The sequence below is a fragment of the Euprymna scolopes genome, chromosome 10 (assembly GCF_053919585.1).
Source record: "Euprymna scolopes isolate OS-2025 chromosome 10, ASM5391958v1, whole genome shotgun sequence".
Taxonomy (NCBI): domain Eukaryota; kingdom Metazoa; phylum Mollusca; class Cephalopoda; order Sepiida; family Sepiolidae; genus Euprymna; species Euprymna scolopes.
The window spans coordinates 121,766,351-121,779,854 of NC_136491.1; positions in this window are offsets into that span (position 1 = coordinate 121,766,351).

Below are 13,504 nucleotides of genomic sequence, written 5' to 3' on the forward strand. Positions count from 1 at the left end.
AAGAGATTTATAAAAAAAAACATCAATTCATGGTAATAGCCTGACGAATCTTCATGAGAATGAACTGCATAAAATTCTGTGTATATATTCATTTGTTTTATTGATTTACTCTAAACTATTTATTTATTTGCCTTAATTTCGTATAAATTTTTTTTATTTACATGTTACGATATATTTGTTTATCGTTTTCCTTTTACGTGCTATTTTTCAGAAAACTATAATTTCTCACTTATTCTAATTCAAATTTATATTCAGATTTAATCTATTTTAATCCATTAAAATCTGTTCATCTCAATATTTTGCAATCACTTAATATTTGATTTCTTTTTTGTGCTATTGAAATGTCTCAGGTGTTAGTTTATTACCAATAACAATTATTAAATTTAGATTAAAATGTAATACTGTTTGTCTCATTTAGGTTATATTTACCTTAGTTTCTACGACATAGTACTCATTTATCTTCGTATTTAATTAAAAATTTTCTTACTACACTTACATTTCACTTCACAACATATTCCTTAATTATTTTCTATACATGTTATTTTAATCAAGTCTTAGACGTGATAATAGGAATCTATTTCTATGTAGACAGCTTTGTATAACATCAAACATTTTGTTTAAAATTTCTCCTTAAGAATTCACCATGAGGTATGACTCAAGTAAGCATAGATAATATCTTTTTGATTACTAGGTTTATATTTTCTAGCTTTATCTACTATTGACTATTTTAATTAAAATTCCATTTTATTCTGACTTAGTTCCCGAACCCAATCCCCTAATGCTATCGTGTTTCTCTTCTTATTTTTAATGTTTATTCTTGTTCTATCCTTGTTTCTATCCGTATTTTCATTCCAATTTGGTTCCTTCTCTGATCCGATGTTAAATACTGCAATATGATTTTGGTATCCATCCTTAAAATTACAATCAATTTCCCCTATGTATATCTCTTTACTATTATTTGTATACAATTTCAGAAAATAGGCATTCTTTAAGTATTCTGCAGTTACATTTTTCTCAATATTTAATTCACCTGATTCAATTCTACTACTTCAAGAACGGCCCCCAGTACGAGGAAATGACAACGTTAAATGTTTCCAGTTCTTGCAGGGAGATGTCGACATCCTCCCACATGAATTCCCAAATGTTCACCTATTTGGTGCTGACTAGACTCAACGATACTTAACTTCAGTGATCTAATGAGGACCGGTGTGTCAACGTGATTATGCCGTATAGGTGTTACTCCGAGCAAGTTATTAATATTGAATCCGTACATTTTGTCTGCATTATATAAACTTAAATTTAATCTGAGCCACGGTAACGTTTATTTTTGTTTATCTCATTTGAATTGATGTTCTACAAGTTTTGATTTTGTCTTGCTATATTTTTTCAAACTAGGCTCTTAATTTTAGTTTCACATCTTGTTTAATGACGAGTGTTACTATTGTGTAGATTATAGGATTCTATCACTCTGCAATTATGGTGGTTTCAATTTTTTGTATGTCAATTGACTTTTGTGTGGACAATTTTGAATCACTTCATACTTCTTATTAATTATAATTTCCTCATAATATATTATAAATAATGATCCGCGGAAACTGGAGTTATTATAAATAAAGATCCAAGGAAACAATAGTTATTATAAACAATGATTGCAGTGAAACTTAATTATTAATAACATCAGAATAAACTGTAATTATTATAAGTAAACTGTAAGTTATTATAAATAATGATCCAAGGAAACTAAAATTCATTCAGGGAACTTAATTATTATAAATGATGATAAATTGAACTTATTATAAATAATGATAATCGTACATTGAGAATAATAGTGACTATGTAGAAAAGTAATTTCTGGAGCACGGATGGTCGTTAGTTTTAATGGTACTTCTTTCGTCTTTGTGGTTCTTCAACTTTTAGCTTTACTTTTGGAGTGGCCCTCTTAAATGATAAATTCTACTTAATCTAGGACCCTGACACTTTTTTTACAGTTATTGTTTTTGGCAATTTCTTTCATTGCCTGCTTCACAACTCTTTAACTTATGTTTTTTATTATTCATATTCATCCCTAAAAAGGCACATTACTACTGAGGTTAACTTGAATTAGGGATCATTCCAACAGGGATACTCTAAATACAGATAACGCAAATTAGGTGTTTTCTTGATACCAGTAGACCCTTATTCGAATCTTTATCTATGTGGTTGTGGGCTCGGAAAAGTACACCTTTCCATGCGAGACATGGCACTATAATCATCCCGATATTATACAACTAATGATAGAGTAACCGCTCTAAGCGCTGCTAAAGAGTTAGGGCTGTTGTATTTTCAGTCGAAATACAACATCCAGAGAAACTGCCAAACCGCTACCCTCAAACTTGTCAGACAAGAGTAACTATAGAGACCATAGAGATATTATACAATTGTAGGGCTCCTACAAGCTGTTAAATCTGTACCCTCAATAAGTGGCAAGCAAACATCCCAATTTATTCATGTCGAGAGAGAGAGAGAGGTGGTGAGACAGCATTCATGGTACCTTTGCGTCTTGTTAATAGACAAAGGAATGTAGAAATTGGGTAACAAAAGCTTAAGGGTTATTCCACACCCTTCAAATCTATCAAGTAATGACTTGACTACCGAAGTAGTTTACGGTAATACTTAATTACGAATTATGGGTAGACACGATTTTAGAAGTTAGTAAGGTCGGAAAGTAAGGTAAATAGATTTTATAAAAAGATGCAAATGGTTTTGGGTAGTTTGGTGGATTTGATAAGTGTAGGGACGAACCATTTGCTCAAGTGTTCCTGGAGATGTATAGTGTAGTGCTAAAGTTGTCCCTGGGGCCTAGTGATATATTTGTTGAAAGTGACTTTGGCTTTATTTGGAGTGGTGATTCTTTGGAGATAAGGCGTCGTGATTTGTGTATTCATTCTTTTGCGAACTCTTATCCTCATCTTCATAGTTGTTGTTTCAACGCGTTTTGGCCTGCTTGTGTAGAATTAAAACCGCTATCTTCAGACAATCAACATTTGTAACAATAGAGACTCAACGCATCCATCCCATGTACCACGGACCAGATTAGGAGTTTGCCGAAACGTGGTGGAAGAACAATTTTGAAGATGAGGAAAACAGTTCGCAAATAAATTAATGTTTTCCCCATTTTTCTATTTACTTGCATTCGCACGATGGTAGATTTAGACACAAAGTCGTTTTATGATTTAAAAAAAAAAGGGTAAGTTTGTATTCAGACAAAATTTAAATTGCCTCTGTCAGGAAGGATTTCTCCTTCATCGACCAAAGGACAGAAAAAGGTGAAGTGACATATCAAAACGGATGCTTCACTTTATCTTTCGTACACAGTGATATTAAAAAGGAATATATGTTAGCAAAAAATGTTTTGTTTAGAAAGAACGGATACAAACAGTTTTGCAAAAGAAAATTGAATTTAGCTTTCGTAATGACGTTTTTTTTTTGTTGTGTAACATCTATGCACGCGCATACGCATAAATGTCCGATCACGCGAGTGCGGGCTATTGGGGACGGCGACGATGTAGATGGAGAGAAGAGACGAGAGTAACTGCATACACGACAAACTCGACTGCCAAAGAAAACAGCAAAAACCGAAAACAAAAACCAGATCTCATGTCAGACTTCCAGGATTGATTGACTCCCAGGGGCAAGCAGAAAAATTGTTGTAAGAAAATTTATCATGACAGATATAGCATTATATGAACAAAATTATATATATATATATATATATATCATAGTTGTACATATGTGTGTAGACGTGTCAGTTTACATATATGAGTAAATAGATGTGTCGATTATTGGACATCTTAAACATGTGTGTATAACACATGTGCATATACACCGGATGGCATATATATATATGCACACACACACGCACACACACACACACACACACATATATATATATATATATATATATATATATATATATGTGTGTGTGTGTGTGTGTGTGTATGTATGTAGTATGTATGTATATGTATGTATATACATATATATACATATATATAAAATGTACATATATGCATATATATACATATATATGCATGTGTGTAAGTATATATGTATGTTTGTAACTATATATATAAATATATATATATATGATAATTGTAACGTCTTGTCAGACGAGTGCCACTCCATCAGGCACTTAAAGTCCATGAGCGCAAAAATGACTTTTTTTTTAGTCCTACCGGTGAATTCACGCTCAAGCAGGCATGACACTGAAGACGGTAATTGAGATCAATTATTACATATTTCCAGCATTTCAAGCCTCCACGTGTCATAATTTTCCATCGCCACAGGACCATTTTTATAGACAAATGCCTGAGGGAGTATCTATACACAGATGATGTTACAGAGTCTTAGCTTTGTATGACAGCTAATTCTCTCTCTCTCTCTCTCTCTCTCTCTCTCTCTCTCTCTCTCTCTCTCTCTCTCTCTCTCTCTCTCGGTTCAAAATGCTGAGATCCAGCAACAAGCAAGAGCAAGATAGCCAGCAACAAGTTACACTGCAGACCAACTTAATGCGGGTACTGGTCTCCCGTTTTATGTTTTTTTAAGTCAGAGATTTGCTTCTAGAAAGATTGCCTTCACCGCGGCTTATGGGAGTCCTCTCCATCCCAACACACACATACATACACACAAACATGCACGGTGCTAGTTGGCCGTTGACACCTAAAAAGGGTTCATTCGCCCTTTGGAAGGTCTTGTTTTTAATTCTGCAGGGAGACTAGCCATCCTCCTCACCAGACTTGTTTGGTGAGGGAACCAGTTTAGTCGCCCGTGACCCGACCATGAGGCAGATAGAACTGGGTTACATGGTACCAGTAGCATATGACATGATCTGACACACACACACATATATATGTGTGTATGTGTGTGTGTGTGTATTTAAAGGGGATTAAAACAGCAGTCTAAAGAGCAGAGTGTATTTTAATGTGATAGTAAAATCACTAATGTAATTAAAATACAAGAAAAAAACTCGTTCTAATGCAAATATATAATAATCTAATTAGGCATATATCCTAGAGTTATTTTAATATTTAGTAAGATGATTGGTAATTTATAACTAAAATTAAAATTTTAAATTTTAAATTTCTTTCATAAGAAGGAACACGCCAAAGCCAATAAATTGTATGATCGTTTCGGAAACGGTGTTTTTATTGAGATAGACGTTAAGTCATGGACAATAATTTTAACATATTTTTTTGAAACAGTCTCCTCATCAGCAAAAATATTGGGTGGTGTTTTTTTTTAAAAGACACCAAAATAAACCTAGCATTTTTTAAGTAAGGTAGATGTATCTGGAAAATATAAAGGAAAATAGTTACTTATTGATGTTGATAAACTAAGTAAGATAAGTTGAGAATAAAAATTAGAATAAAATTATAAAGCTGAATTGGGTTTAAATATAAGGTTATAATAAGATGTTTTTAAGAAAATTTAACAAAGATATATATATATATTTTACCTTATAATGCCTTTTGAAACTCGTAATTATCATCGTCAAAGCATTCATTTGGATGTTAAATGTAGCTTATAAATGCTTGAAATGTTGAATTTTCAAAGTGAACGACAATGGAATGGTTTTATCGGCTAGAATTTTTTAGTAACGATTAATTTAAAATTTAAATAATATATTTAAAAAATAAAGGGAGATAATTGTATTTGGCTAGGAAAATGATTCAAGGAAGATAATCAGCATTTATGCTGCCTTATACAAGGTAAAAGAATCTTATTAGTTGTAATTAAATAAAAAAAATAATAATAATTTAATTATTTATGGAACTTAATAAAATAGTAACATTCAAAAGTTAAATTTAAATAGATATTTAAATAAGATAGAAAATAATGGTAAATATATCAGATAAATTAATAATAATAATAATAACAATGATCCAAATTTATTATTAAAGTTATTAATTTATAAATTACAAATTCTAAGGTAGATTATTAATAAGAACATTTTTAATGACTCATTGTGGTTTATATTTATTAAATCTAAACCAAAGTTTATGAATGCATCCAGAGAAAAACTCATGTTTTGACTTTAGGAGGATGGGTTTATTTTTGATATCATTATATTCTAAAATCTTAAGGGTGAGACAGGCTCGAAGGTGCAGTAAACTGCAAGCTAAATGCACCCAACGGGATAGACACTGAGAGAGGTAAGAGGCGATCGAGAAAAGAGGTAATGGTGGGGCGAACGACAGGCATAGAAAAAACCAGTTGTAAACAAAAGAGAAAAAATAAAAAGGAAAAAAAGGTAGATAGGGCCAGAATGGTATGTGCGAGGGATACTTCTTTTGGCCAAGAAAGCTGTAAACGCTAATTGACCATGACAGCCCGATACGTGAGTGGAAGGAAGAGTACCAATGAAATTCCAATTTACAAAGCGACCATTGTTGGCTACTCCCTGGTGGGTAAGTGACCTCTATTGAAAAGACACGTGGCCTTTGTGGAATTGGATTTGGTTGATTTTTATGATCCCTCAAAGTTAATTGAACGAGACCATTCTGCTTTTAGGCACACGCCGGCTGAAATTGGGGGTCCGCCTATTCTGCTCGATTACCAACAGAAGAAGAAGAAGAAACAGCCCCTTTTGGGGGCATAAGCCACCTGGTGAAGATTTGAGTGACAGCGGTTCCGGCATCCTGATTGGCTAAAGGGCCGAATGAGAGAAAAAGAAGATGTAGCTCCCGCCCCCACAATATAAGCAGCGAGTTTTGAGCGCAAGACACACAGAGACTGACAGACAAGGAGAGACATCTGCTCCCCTGGGCTCGAACGAGCGAAAAAGCCGACTGCCTCATCGATTTACCCTACCACGTAGCCGTTTAGTTTTTTTATCGAAAACGAAAGAACTTTGCAGTTAACAAACGGCCAGTCCCTAACTTAATAGTGAAATACGAAACGACGATTGTAACCTTTTATGAATAACAAGGGATTTTGAATCACAAAAAAAAAAGTATCGACTTGTCTTTTTTTAATTTGTTTGGCATAATCGCAGAAACGCTCGACGAGTCTCTTTCGGGTACTGGCCGCTGACATTCTCATCAAAAGACACGAAGACCAACGATCGGGGAGCGTTCCACCACTAGACGACACGCGGGTGACGTAAGTGTCACAGGGCTTCATATCTAAAAAGTGCACAGAATCTGTCCCCCGACATATATGCTTTATATAATCCTATTATTTCCCATTTCAAATTAAAGGGGGTATTTTATCATTGAGTTGCCAAATATGTTTAGATAGAGTGGTTTGGTTCACCAGGGAGGGATTTTTAAAAGAGTGTTTGTGAGTTGAAATCCTATGTTTAATAAGTCGAGATGTGGAACCGAAGTAGATTTTGTTAGATTAGGGGTAGCGTTGGTATGTAATGGGTGTGTTTGTATTTGATTAGTAGATTAGTTAAAGGGGGTGCAGTTATTGAATAATCGTGTGGTCGAGCTATGGTTGTCATAAACATCATTTAAATTTAGGGTTTGTGATACTGTGCAGCTATAAATCACATTTTTTATTTTCAGTTACCTTGCAGGGTGAATCTATTTTTTCTTCTAAAGTTACAGCCTGCTATAGTTTCTGCATTTGTATTTTGTATCTTATTAATTTTTTTATTGGTAGAACTGATTATTTTTTGATGAAGGTTTGGCATAATTGAGTAAGACACTTTGATCGTGTTCTTATTAAAGATTTTATGTATATATATATATATATATATATATATGTGTGTGTGTATATATATGTATATATATATGTATGTATATATATATATATATATATATATATATATATATATATATATATATAGGATGACCCAAAAAAAAAGCTAATTGGAGCCCATGTAGAACATATGCTGTAGAACAGAGAAAAAAGTCCAAAAACCCTAGTGTTTTGATGTGATATTTTGAATATAATAAACTAGTTATGATCAAAGTTTCATTTCATTCTGACAAAACACTAAGAAACGGGGACTAATTAGAGTTGAGGCCCGTTTCTTGGGGGTCACCCTACATATATATATATATATATATATATATATATATATATATATATATATATCAGCAGACGTATAGTGCAAAGGTTAGAAGTTCCAATTGTCGTTCGGGTTCCGATCCAGGCTTCAGGTAGTTGCTTGTCTAGCTGCAGCGACACAGTACTGTATGTGGATGACTACACACACACACATACACACACAAATATATATATATATATATATATATATATATATATATATATATATATATATATATACACGAGGTGCCTTCAGTAATTTTCCAGACAAAAGTCTGGAAAATTACTGTACAGGTAATTATTGTACAGGCATTTAAAATTGTCGTAGACGTTTAAAAATTCAGTATGTTATTGCTATGGATCTTATTACATGACTGACCAATTTTTATGACTTTAGGTTGCGCGTGTTTACATAATTAATTAAACAGTTTACAAAACATAAGTACACCATGGCTGTCTATAATGGACTACTGGATATTTAGCGTAACGGAACAAATAAACATTTTAACAATGTATGCATAAACACTGTCGTCTGCATGGCATGTAAAAAGAGAAGCATTATTTTTTTCACTGTTTTTCACCGTTCCTTTGTACTTGGCTTGAAAGTTCTGCAAAAGATGACACCTCCCACCGAAGGAACACCATGACAACTGATCATATTTTATATAACTTTATTTCCATTGTTTGTCATTTCCCTCTGAGATTTTCAACGTCTCTAGATTTCTATATCTTTACTAAATGCACTCTTTATTTTAGAATGTAACATTGTTTTCTAATTCTACAAATTTATACGCTAAATTACGCTAATCTTCATGTCATGATATTTCGTTTACAATTTTCTACATTTCAGTATAAATTGAAAAAACATTTTCCACTCATGGCGCTTTCTGCTCTCAACATTGGCATTCGTAAATTATTATTTATTACATGCTAACGAAAATGATCCAATAAAGATGTTTTAAATATATAAAACTGCGTCTTATTTCTATAGCTTCACCACACCTATCTGTTAGCTCACTTAGTACTTCTCACGACGTAAGATAAACACGCGTTACTGTTGGCTTGACGCCATATTAAATATCCATTCGATACAAGGGACATAACTAAATATATAGAAGAAAATCACCAAGTTCGGTAACTCCAACTTTAACATTGCTGGTGTCTTCTTGTGCCATATGTAAATCAAAGTTCCAACTAAAAGGGTAAAACCCCCAAAGAAAACAGGTTTTTAACACAACAAGTCTCTTAGAATTTCAGTAGAGGCTCCTATCTTTATCAAACAGTTTGCGACCTGTTCCTGTCCCTTGATCTATTCAATTCAGATTTCTTCCTTTACCAACATTTCCTTTACTCTGACTATATGAACTCTCCAATATCAAGATTTTATGATTTTAACGTCTCTACCAAAGATGTCTGCTTTGCAAAGTACTTCAGATAACTTGGGTAGTATGAAAATATCTTGCAGCACAGCAGCTGTCAATACGCCTGTATCAGCAACTTTACAAGTGCAAGAGTCTCGGGATACCAATGGGATCTTTGTGACTCGGTCAAGTTTTTCTAATGACCAGCATATATAGGAGCCATTCTATTCAGATTACCATAAACAAAAATGATAAATCCACCCAGTGAGGAGCCATTCTCCAAGCTGGCATAAATGGCATCAGAATAGGAACCATTTCCCAGTCGTTGAAAAGATATGGAGCCTGTCTTTGATTTAAGCTTTAATAGTGACTTGTTGGCTTCAAAAAGTAACTTCACTTTATGAGATTTTCCGGTATAACTCATCCTAAACACATCAAATGATACCTCAGGTCGAGTCTGGGCAGATACCCACATAATTTGATCTGTTAGTCTTTTTAAATCTGTCTTCTCCTCTTCACTCAGCTCTGGAAAAATAGATAACACATAATTGTTTTGGCTTATAATGATCCCATCTTCCGTTTGTCTAACGCACAATCCCAGAAATTTGGAGGTTTCATTTTCATAAATTTCAACTTAAAATATTTTCTTTAATTCTGAGATCACATTTTTTAAATAATCATTTTCACAAAATATAAAGTCATCTACATGCATTGCTAGAATACCCATCAAGTTCTCAGAGAAACCACGCCAAAAAACATTGTATTGTAATATGCATTTACCATTCCTTTTTGTTTAGTTAATTCCTGAGTAAATCTCTTGTACCATGAACGGGACGAATCATTCAATCCATAAACACATCTTTTCAGTTGTTGATCTGGACAGATGGTGGTCTGAGAAATACTTCTCTTTCTAGAATATAACCTTGCAAAAATGCTGAGGTGAAATCAAGAGTCTCCATCTGCAAATTCTTAACAGAGGCTGTTAACATTACAAGAGGTATAGCTTCACGGCTGCATGTTCGAGAGTCTGTTGTTCATTTTCTTCATAGCCACGTGATACAATACGAGCCTTCATTGTCTTTTTTGTTATCATTACCTTTCTCTGTTATCACCCATCTTGTTGATATGCATTTTTTACCTCTATTAGAGACACATTCATACACTTCATGAGTTTTCATGTTTTTTATTTCTTTCTCCTTTGCATCAATCACATCTTTTCTTTGTTCTTGTTCAGTTGTAAAGAAAACAACGTTCTTCATGATCTCCTACTGTTACTTGGAAAAGTTCTTGCCACAGATCAACCTTATCCCAACTGATACACACTGCACATTAATTTTCTACAGCTGATTCTATATTGTATGAATGGCCATAATTTCCAATTGATTTTGGTTGTGTACTCATAATCTTTTCTTTTTTCCACTCATTACTTCCAATAATTTTATATTCCACTATTTTCCCTTTATTCAGCCTTGTAGTATTGTCTTTCAGTTCCTCCCTGTTATTATTGGCATATTCATCATGTTGATCTTCAACTTCCTCTTCCAAGATTTCATTTATCTCATTTAAGGGAATTGTATTTTCTTTATTCTTCCAAGATTTCATTCATCTTATTTCTTTATTCTTTGGCATTCCAAGGTCATTGTTTACCTTCATCAAGATACATGGATGCATCCTGTAGAATGCTCGTTAATATCGGATCAATACACAATGACCCTTTTTGCTCAAAACGTTATCAGGGCCACGTGATCTTTTATAGTTTTGTCTTCTATAGTAAACATTGTCCCTTGTCACAAACCCTTCATCCGCATAATGTCTTATATTAAATCGCAGTGCTCTCCGAATATTTTCACTTGGTTCAGCCTCCATGAACCTTTTTCTTGCAGAATTTAAGGCATTTAAGTTTATTCTAACCATATCACTGGTTGTTGAAGCATTTAATGCAGGTGACTGGTCTATCAAAACTGACGACGTATTCATGTTGGATCCAAAAACAAGCTAATTTGAGATATGTCTAGAATGATTCTGAATGACATTTTTTGCACTAACAGCCCAAATCAAATCTATCTTTTCTCTTTTGCTTCCGCGAATATTAGATAGTGACGTTCCACAGTGGCATTACTGAATGAGCTTTCAGCGGTTGTAGTACAGATTTCAATATTCAGTTTTTCATTTAATTCTCTGCAACCATCGTTATTAAATTCTCTTCCATTATCACTTAAAAGGCGTTTGGGAACTCCAAAATGTACTATCCAAATTAAAAATGTGTTGCAAATAATTTCTTCAGTCTTCTTGGTTTTGATCAGGCTGGCAGCGGAGTACCTAGTGGATGTGTCAATTAGGTGTCAAATCCAGCACTGGTTATGTCTGAATTATTTTAAATTCACACATTCAGTGTCTTAAACCGGTTTCCAAGAGCCAACCCCATCACCGCACGAGGAGTGGGTCTTCTAAACCTTAAACAAACTGAACACGAATCACAAACATCCTTAATAAGAGCCAGAAACTCCTTATCATGAAAGGCCCTACTGCCTCTCACCAATGATACTAATTTCTCTTTTGATGTATGAGCAAACTATTTATGTAAATTTTCAGCCTTCGTTTTTTTTCTCCATTTAAGAGTATTTTAAGCTTCACAATGCAACACAAATTTTGGTGACTTTTCAGCTTGCAAAAGCATATTTTTTAATGGAAGACTAATGTTCAGAAGTTGTTTTTTTGCAATTTATAATATATGTTTAAAATCTTATAGATGTCACTTCTAAAATCTAGTATCATGTCAGCAGTTTTCATTGATTTATGACTTAGTAACAAGTGTAAATCAGTTTTGACAATTTCAGCCTCTATGGATGCTCTGACACCTGTTACACCTCCTATAGTTACCGGAAATTTAACTGATTTAATTACCTTTACCTCCTCTCCAACACAAAAATGTCCTGTTGGATTTAAAAGTCTTCACTAATTGCTGATCTCGGCCATTTTGTGTACCCAGAAATACATCCAACCAAAGTTCTCCAGTAACAGTTCTAGAACAGGCAGAATCTAATACTGCCATATTCAGTGTATCTTTTACAAAACTGGACATTTTTATATTAGAATCATTAATCAATGTTCGATAACAGGACTCGGAATTAATTAATGAGAACTGTACATGGTCTGAATCCACAACAGTGTTGATATTTCTAAGACTAAAACCAGTACAATCTCTGGCAAAATAGTTAATAGAACTACATATGAAACAACACATTGTCCTACCTTGTCTGTCCGTTGGATTTGCTTTGTTTCTCGATAGAATTTTTGTTCCCTTTTACTTCCGTTCCGATTGAAATTTACACTTTTAATTTCTTTCATAATAGCTGGAACTGTTTTGCATTCCAATGAAGAAATATCAGCAAACACTTTTTTCAAGTATCCTCCATTGCTACATAAGTTAAACTTCGACATGTTGTTCTCGCTAATTTTTCGTTTTCTTCCGATTCATTCGCTGCATTGCAAACAAAAACTGCTTGAACTCATTCCTGCAGAGGAGTTCCGTATTTACGTAATTTCTGGTACAAAAATTCATAACGTATCAAAACGTCGTTTATGTTTGTTCCAACAGCTCTTTTGTAAAATTCCTTGGATGACATGTATGTCATCGTGTTTTTGTTTCTTAAATATATCTTGTCCAACTTGTCCGTAATTATTTTTAATCCATCAGTTCGACCGATATTTGTGATGTCTATGTGTCGGACACATTCTCGTATCTTTTGCAAAATAGGTGACTGTTTCATAAATGACGCCATATTTCTTTCAATTGTGTTTCAACGTAAGTTGGACAGATATAATATCTGTCACACGAAAGAATACACTCTGTTACCAATGTTAGTTCACTAAATACTTCCCACAACGTAGGATAAACACGTGTTACTGTTGGTCGGACGCCATGTTGAATACCCACTTGAGACAAGGGACATAACTAAATATATAGATGAAGGCCACCAAGTACGACATCTTCAAACTTTAACACTATCTCCATTGGATTATTTTATGTCAGGATAACTGCAAAAACGGGACCTATGTTAAAATTCATCAAATTATTTCTACGCTCACGGATAACATTCGAGCAGAGA